The sequence below is a fragment of the Rhamphochromis sp. 'chilingali' genome, assembly GCF_963969265.1.
Source record: "Rhamphochromis sp. 'chilingali' genome assembly, chromosome: 10".
NCBI lineage: Eukaryota > Metazoa > Chordata > Actinopteri > Cichliformes > Cichlidae > Rhamphochromis > Rhamphochromis sp. 'chilingali'.
The window spans coordinates 13,042,182-13,051,770 of NC_137937.1; positions in this window are offsets into that span (position 1 = coordinate 13,042,182).

Here is a 9,589-nt window from a genome sequence, read left to right on the forward strand (position 1 = left end):
GGTGGGTGATCGGCGTAGAGAAAGGAATCGCTTTGTCATTGCACGTGCTTCTTGTTAAACAAGTCACTCCTCTATCCTCGACCATGATTTGCTTTTTTTCCCCCATCTCTTTTTTTCCAGGAGCTTGATGCACAACTGAAGGTGCAGCCAAGGTATGGTGATTAGAGATGGTTTTGTTGATCCGCAGGAATGATCGTGGTATTGATAACATTTCAAACAAACTCATAATCAAAGGGTTTCCTGTTGGAGTTGTAATCTTTTCTGAAATGGGGCCTTTGTTAGCTCGGTGTCATTTGGTTGACCGGGAATTATTTGGTGGTAAGCTAATGGGGCTGGTTTTGAGTGGTGCAGCGCCAGGGGATCGTATAGGGGGCTCCAGGTGGTGTGGCCCGGGGCTCTGATGTGCTGCTCCTTTTTAATCCCAGATGACATTGCAAAATCCCCGAAGCCTGCCCCCTGTGTAAGACTGTATAGGAGCACAGAGCAGATGATTTGTTTAAGAAGCACATATCATGTATCAAACTGTGGAAATAAGGAGCTCCACTGTTTTATGTTAAGCCTGAGACCAGGTTATTACTTTATATTAAAGATAGGTATTTCTGTTCTTTTTTCGAAAGAGGGACATTTGTGCGATTTCGCTCATAAAGCATCATAATCCATGGTTTTGCTTCATCGATTATATTTGATCAAAATTTGAGCTTTTAATTGGAAAATTGTATTTATTTATTTATTTTTCGCAATTATGATCATTTCGCACCAAACAGGTTGTTAGGTAATGTTGAATAAGTAGCCCAATTTTCAAGCTTAACATGAATAACACATTGTCCTTTATGTGTGCCAAGAGTCCCAGAATACCTTGGCTGTCGGTGCTGGTGAGAACAATGGTCTCCCAGTCCTCCTGTCCAGAAATAGTCTATAGCTCACTGATGGAGAACATATTTCCCAATAGCAGGTGTCTTAGCCATTCAGTGCTTGATCCTCACCATGACTGTAAATGAAAGGGCCAGCCCGTCCAGGTGCGGGAGCACCCCTCGGTCCCTCTCAGGTTTCTCCTTGATGGAGGAGCTGTTTGTGGAAGACTGGGCAAGGTAAATATTGACATTATACTATGTGCATTGCTATTAAAATGCATTTATTATCCACTTTAGAATATGCAGTTGTGTGCATAAGGGTAATTTACTAAATTAGGGTAATGACACTAATTGTTATACTGTGCATAGTTCATTTCTTTTTAATAATCGCGAGTCTTCTTACAAAAGATAGTGTGTGCAATGACTACACTTTAGTCTATTTTGGACAAACTGTTGAAGCAACCTAAATTAAAATTGTCTTGTGCTTAGCGGTCACTATTAAGCCAAACACAGTATAATCTTATGAAATATTCATATAGCACATTGATAGTCAGTTTGACATATCTTTATTTCATTTTAAGGATCAGCTGGACTCCAACCAAAGCCATTCAAGGCAAACCTTCAAACGCTAGAAGAGTTTTAGCAGTTAGTCCACTGCGAGGATAATGAGCTCTCAGATGTGTCATGTATTTGCCTGAGAAATTAAGCCAATTTGTGGAAATGGTGGCCTGGGGTTGGGGGAATACAGAGTGGCTTGTAAAGATGAGTGATATCTGGCACAGCATGAAGAGAATGAGAGGTGTGCTGCCCGGTGCTTAGCTCAAATGAAAGCTCTGATTAGTGGAGCAAAGATCAAAATGACAGAGCGGTGGAGGCTTCAGCTGGGCCTTTGTTATTGATAAGTCTGTCATCTCCGCTGATATTGGAGCAGTAATGGCAGCTGATGATTAGGCCACTCCTGAGCTATTAACTACATTTCTTATCCTTTTACTGGGGCCCAAGAGAGCCCGCTCGAGAGACAAAGGCCTCCTTTATGAAGCTGGCTTCTTAAACGGCGTCCACCTGACCTAAAAGGCACAACTGTTACGTCTTTCTGCCAGGCCAAAGAAGTCGGGGACGAGATACATGTCAGAGGTCGCGGTGCGCTGCTGTTTGAAATGAAGGGGTTCTGAGTGAGTAAGCTGCTGAAAGAGGGCTGCAGCGAAATTACAGAAAATTGGCTGTTTTGTCAACATTTCATCAGAAGATTTACAGAAAGCTGACCCCGACCCTTTCTCTCCCCCCGCCACGTCTTTCACAAGGCTAAGGAGATTGAGTGGGTCGGAATTGACTGACAAACAAATCTCTTCTTTATTTCTTTCTCGCTTTCTCTTTCCCTTTCTAGAAGTGATATTCAATATGATCTCTTTTTAATGATCCTAAGTGGCTGAAATTACATATCCTCAACACATATTGTTGAGGTTGTTCTCATACCAGCGCACACTAAGGGCATAAAAAGTAATTATCAAAATGGCTTAATTCTCCGGTGAAAAGAGAAATACGCCATTTATTTTGTGTTATTATACCATAGTGTACGAAGATCAAGTACGTCCTTTTTAATATTTCTGTTTATGTGATGGTACATCGCGACTGTGTCGGTGATAATTATCATGTGTGGCCTGGGAATAATAAGAAAGGCAATATTTTTTTAACTTGGCTTGCCAGAGTGCACTAGATTGGTGATTCCAAGCCAGGGGTACTTGTACTCCAGAGGTTTTAAAGGTGAGACAGGGAGGACATGGAAAATGAAGAAGAAGAAGTTCAACTAGTACTTAAAAAAAAGACAAAGCATTAAACACACGTAAAAAACACAAAAATCAGACAAAAGTATGGCAAAGTAAGGCGAGAGAGCTACTTAAACAACTGAAAGTTGGTATATATAGCATAACGTGCAGAGATAAAGGCGGTGAATACATTATTGAGGATAAATTGATCAGCTAAAGATGGTAAAAAACAGTTAAGTAAGATTTTTAAAGGGCAAGTAGCTTAATATAGCTTCAGGAGAGATAAATAAATAGTTTAGAATAGCTAAAAGTAGAGGTAAGCAGTTGATCTTCAATGCTTGTTTAGCTTCTCCCGATCAAAATGCAGTCAAAGCATTACTGTATAACAATAATAACTTATATAACAGTTTACACAGCCAGTTTAAATGTTTGGAACGTGACAGGTGGTGTCAGTGCAATGGTATCTGACTTAATATCATAGTCCTCTGGTCTGGACAAAAGTTTTTTGGGAGGGGGGGTTACTACGCTGCATACAAGCTTGTTTTGGGCATAGCGTTTCTGTCTTCAGCTGCGTGCTTTGTCTCCGACCTCAGCTCAGTCTGCTCTCTGTCTTTGGTATTCCTCTACAAAGGCCAACAGGAATCCTAGGCTTGTTGATTTAGCCCCCAGTGGCCGGAGGCAAAGCATCTTTCATTAACGTCTAAAACCTCAGGAATGAGATACTGGCCTCGTGATAAGATCTGGTAATGCAGTAACATGGAATTATGGAAGAAGAAAATTGCCATTTTGTATATAAGCACCTGTGATCTCCCACGAAAGCTCGTTGGGTTCCCCGGCTTGGTTCAGTCCCAGGAGAGAAGACGGTCCTGGAACTCAATCTGTCCAACAGAGGAGAGATTTTCAGGCTGAAGGCCTGGAGCAATGGAAGGTGCTACTGTCTGCTGAGAGGTCAGTGCACAGGACCAGACAGTGAACCTGTGTGCCTGTCAGAGAATATCACTCTCAGGAGAAATACCCCCGGTGTTCATGGTTCTGTTTGTGGTCAGCAAATGTTTTAAGGTCAGTACAAAAGCATTTATGAGATCCTCTGGAGATATCACGTGCTGCTTAGCAATAAGTGTGGAAAATCAAAGAGCTGCAGTGAGAATATGGGAGTTCTTGTTTTCTTCATTGCACTTAAAAAGGTATGTCAAAGTCACCGCTTTGAGAAAGACATTTCTTTATCTGGGCCTCTATCAAGAGAAATGTCAGGCACAATAGAGTTATGTGGCATTCTGACATTTCAAAGGAGTTACATACCCTTATACCACAGAGCTGAGGTCAGATTCAGAGTACTTGGAGCCTGAGTGCAGTGCAGGTGTTCTGCTGGCAGCAAACGGCCTGAAGGACAAGAAAAACCTCTCCCTTCACTCTTGAGCCTCCTTCATCCTTACAGTTTGTGACACTGTTCACATGGCAATCACAGTGATGAAGTATTTTAGGATCTTTGGTTTGTAAACTTGGCATGTAGATAATGTTGGTCACTTACACATGATTGCAATTACAAAAAAAACTATTAGAAGCTAAGCCAGTAATTTCATCATTCCCACAGGGCTTTTGCTGTGAAAGGCTCATCTGATTTTCCCATGCTTTCCAAAGCCATGACCACAACCGTAACTCTGAATGTGGAGCTGTCGTAATATAAAAACAAGGCTGCTATAATGAGTTGAGCTGTAGACAGATCAAGTGGAGGGAAGAGGCTAGAAGGAAGCTAGAGGAAAGTCTTATTGTGGCAGAACTGATGTGTTTTTGTCTTCTCTGGATAGTTTCTTCATCACCTCTTTAAATTTTAAAGCATTTGGCATGCAGCCTGTGGCAGGTTCTCTTGAGGAAGCAGGAAAGTAATGAGGGTCAATGGTGCCATATATCTTAGACTGTCCACTTTGGAATCTGACATGGACACTTGAGATATGCATATTTAATAGAACGTTCAAGTCGACGTGTCTTGAATGGCCAAGTCAAATGCTTTTCATATAAAGAGAACTGTTGCTAGATGTTAACAAGTGAACACAAACTTCTCTATAAGCTGGAGAGACATATCGTCAAACGGTCTTTATTCTGTGTCTTCCTGTAATGCAAAATAGATAAAATGGCACATACGTCCCACCTGTAGGTCTTTTGAAGTGCTCGAGGGGGGAAAAAGAGCTAACAGCCATGTTTTTGCACCTCATTCCACTGCAATGCAATAAGTGATGTAACCTGTGAGACTCACAATATAACCAGCTCTCTCAGAAATCTGTCTGTCCATCATGACTTCACTTTACTGAATTAATGCAAACTCTGGCAATACTAATGTTTTATATATCAAGACAAAAACTGAAACGCTTAAACATGTGAAAAATCTAATCAGTAGCTTGTAGAAGCATCTTCCAGCAATATCTTAAAGTACCTTGAAATAGTTGTTTTATGTAGATTTGATCAGTCTCAGCATTGTGGAAGGACGACATTGAGGTTTCCAGGCAATTGGAAACACGTTATATAACAGCTGTATCACAAACTTGCATTTGCCTCTAGAATACTTTGGTATACAGGGAAGTTTACGGTTGATCCAATGGCTGCAAGGTGCCCAGGTCCTGCAAAACAAATCCAAATCATCAGCCCACCACCACTGTGCTTTAGTTTAGTTTAGTTGGTCTGAGGTGTTGGGTTGTGCTGTTATGCTGTGTGAAGTTCTCACTAAATGTTGTTCTGTGCCCAAACATGTCCGATTTGCCACAGCGGGGTTTATTTTTGTTTGTTTTGCTTTTTTGAAAAGAAAGGGATTTCTCCCGACAACCCTTCCAAACAAGCCCTACTTGTTCAGTCTTTATCTAATACTGTTATCTAGTACTTTCCTGAACTTTAACATTTAACATGCTAACTGAGGCATGTCAGGTACTGTCCCCTGAGGGGAAGACTGGCAACTGTTTTGAATGTTTTTCACATGTGGACCTCAAATTCTTGGAAATTGCTTCTCTAAGATCATTCCTCCTTAGCATTGCAATACAGATGGTCACATTTCCCAATCATTAGTTAATCACATGCATTTGATTATCAGCACTTGGCTGTTACTTACTCTCTTATATCCTATGGAAGTTTTTCCAGACACCGTTTCTGAACTTAAACACAGAGTGTGATAGGTCATGTGTTCTTGTCCACCTCAGGTTGCTTTTACAGTATTTAATTTTAAGACTTGTTGATCATTTGATTATTTTTATTAAGTCTTGACACATAAAAAAAAATGACTCCGTGCAATCTTTTAGAGGTGTTATTTTGTAGCCAACACAGCAGGTTTACCATGAATGATCTTAAACAAATCTCCTTTGATTGCTGTTCCATCGGTTCCCCAAAACAGCACCAAAAAAAAAAAAAAAATACAGTGCCATCATTTTGGCTTCGTGCAATTAGCCATCCATTTAATTACTGGGCCTTTTTGTGGTTAAAACATTTGACACAACCACCATTTGCACTTGTAGATAAAGTGAAGCAATTAAGCTCCATTCCGAAGTCTGAAACTAATCTATAGTTAAGGAGAAAAAGGGGAAAACACTAAGCATATATAATGTAAACAGTTTCTGGCAACAGAGCAGGGTATAAGTTCAAGACAATATTTGGAGGCTAGAAGACTGACAGTAATTTAATTAGACAGGAATCCTCACTCGTTCCGTGGGTCAAAGTTATCCATGTTAATCAGCAGAGACCGGAGACATATAAGCTGCTGGTTTCCTGCTGGGGCTTCTCTGTCTGAATGTGTGCTCGTACCAGACTTTGCATTTAATATAGAAACTTGTGTTAATACAAACTGACCATTAAAAATGTAGATGCCATTAATTTGCTGTTATATATGATTATTTTTAGTTTTTTTTTTTTTTTGGTATATTACATTTAGCAACATACCAAAAGGAAAGCAAAAAATTATACATAAAGGTCTTTTATTACCTATGTGGTGTTTTGATAGATTAATAGATAAAAAGGATTTTATGATAACACAAATCATGAAGACTGCAGCTCTTCCTTTGTGAACCATTTTCACAAGGTTTCAGATCTATTTTGTGTTTATGTTGGTAATCTCTCATCCAGCTCTCCAGTACACCTAAATTTGTTGTTTGTGTGTATTTTTTATTTTTATTTTTTGCCATGTGTCACAACCCTGAACACAACTTGGTTGGACCCTTTCTATTACCTGTTTCAGTCTCAGCATTTTTGTTATTTTCACAGACTGAAAGCTGATTTTCTGACTAAACCCAAGTTTTGAGGATGATAACATTTGCTATTCAGTGTTTTTAAAAAAACATCTTAAGAACTGCAGCTTTTCCTTTGTGTTTCAGGACATGTTTTATGAATACACTCAGAGAGAAAGCAAGGGTGAATATGAAGATTGTATTTCAAATGGATTTCTGAACAGTCCAGTGAGCTGCATCCGCAGAGTGAGCTGTGATCCTCGGAGTGCCAGAGTAAGAATGTGGCTGTCGTCTGGACACTTTGCACCCTGGGAGATGTCTGCAGAAAGCAATAACTTCAACCAGGCTGCTGTCAGCTTGGCCAGAAGCAAATGATCTAATGTCTGAAAAAAAGGTCAACCAGCGTATCAATTATTTAGATAAGCCAGTGTGAGTGGAGATGGGTATGGATAGTTTGATATTAGGAAAATAATTAACTGGAGTGTTCTGATTGTGATGATCCCAATTACGCCAACAATTAGTTCTACCTGTCTAGGGGAAACCTGCCTGCACAAAGAACAGGTGCAAATTGCTATAGTCAAAAGGAGTGAACACAGACACACACGGAGAGGACCAGAGCCAGAGCTGTCATCCTGCCTTTCAGGATGAAGTGGGGGATTAGGGTGGAGGTGAAAGCATGCTGAGGACCACGGTGACAGCGAATGAAAAACTCCAAAACTCCTGTGGAATTCACAGCAAAACTTTTGGTGTTGCCACCAGAGCGCTGGATCTTTCTCTGAAGTATTTTTGCCAGATAAAAACAAAAAAATCCCACAAATTAAATCTCAAAATGTCTTTTGCAATGATTGAATGAATCCTACCACAAAGAAACTGATATTTCTGATATATACTTTTCAAAGTACCCCCTGGGAGCATAACAAATTGATGACAATCTCTCTGTTTTGATCCGTTATAAAACATGTGCAGTGTGTGTCAGAGTGGAGGAACCCAGCACAACACCATCCAGGACTCTGACAACACTGATATTAATACCCAGAAAATGATGCCTTACAAATTACACCTTGTATTTGGCATATTCTCGCATGCAGCTGTGTGTGTGTGTGTCATACTCCTTTCTGCTGGTGTTACGGCTATGCAGGAATGCACTTTCCAGTGTGTTTTCCTTCCCTGCCAGCTTTTAGCTGTGGTGGTCCCGCGGCACCAGCCATTCGTCCTTCCACAGACACGCAGACTAGGCCAGCTCGGGCTCAGGTATCTCCACTAACCTCCCCTTTGTCCCACTTTAAAAAAGACTCTTTTGTCTGCCTTTTTCTGCAGGTCATTGTGAGGAGCGCTTCTTAGTGTCAGCTTTAATTCACACTGTAACCCTAGCCGTGATGACTCCCAACTATCCACACTGCCTGCCTGGCATTTAGCTATTCCGTGGAGAGCTGAGGCTACATCAACCGATCCCCCCACACACACAATTCCCCCCACCCTCCACCCTATAACTGCACCCAAGAGACAACTTGCAAACTTTGTTCCTTAAATATTTAAATGCCCCTTTAATTGGCATCTGTCAAACCTCGGATCAAACTCCAAGAAAATCCTGGTGTTGCTTTTTTGTCTTCTCCCCATTTTTGTCTTTAAATGTTAGAATACAACAGAAAGCTACCCCCCTTTATGTTCAGTGGTGTAGATTTATGCCTTTAAATGACACTAAGGGGGCACGGCTCAGCAGTGTATATTGACAGTATTTTTATAACCTCTGACCTTAGCATGAACCGCAGTCAGAAAAACGGTTACATTAAAGGGTCTTGGAGTCCATTCTTCAAACAACAAAGCCATGTGAAGGGATTTGTCCACTGGATAATGTAAAAATGAACAACGCAGAAGGAAATGCACCAAAAAAATAACACTGGTATTTTTCTCTTTGGAGCTTAACCTAAGGTCCCAGCTGGGGAGATCCAGCTCCAGGCTCTGTCTGCCTGCCTACCCTTGAAGAGGAGAAGAAACAACAAGAGGAAAGGAAGAAAAAAGAGAGAGAGAGAGGCTCATGTTAAAACAGCAAACATCATAACCTGATATCAACACTCAGCTGGGGTTCGCTTTGCTTCTGCAGTCTCAGTTTTTCTCTCTTGGGAGGGTGCAGTCTATAAGGGCTTCCTCAAACTATCTTCATGGCTAAAAATAAACCCTCATATACGGTACGCTGGTGTCAGGAGTTTAACAAGTTTTCTGGGGAAAATGTGCACATTTTTCTGTATCAGATTACATATTCAGATTAGGACGTCAGACGATAGGGTGGGTTTATGTACAAGGTGTTTTTGAGAAGAGGATAATAGGCGTTTTACTTAAAAACATTATCTTCAAACCTGCAATTGCCTTCGCTGAATGAATGCAGCCTCATGCAAGCCAGTCAGCTGACCCTGAATCAACCGCTGCAATGGATATGTAGCTTAGAAAATACATTTTATACCAGTGCAATACATTTGAGACTATAACTGAAGACAAGAATAAAAAACAACTTTATTTTGTCTTCTGTTGAAATAATACATTTTGGTCAGTAGAAGGAGACGATGTCTTATTTATGTTTTTTCCAGTTACAGAATCGATACAATTAGTCAATTCCAATCATATGAGTGCATCTAATTTTAATCTTATCCTAAGTATACTAGAATTCAAATAATGTTCTCATTTTCGTCATTGTCATCAAATCTCAAGGCAAATTTTGAACTGTTCTTTCTTTCCTTAAGTTTCCCACCACGTATGTCACGCCCAGCTCCAAGTTTGTACT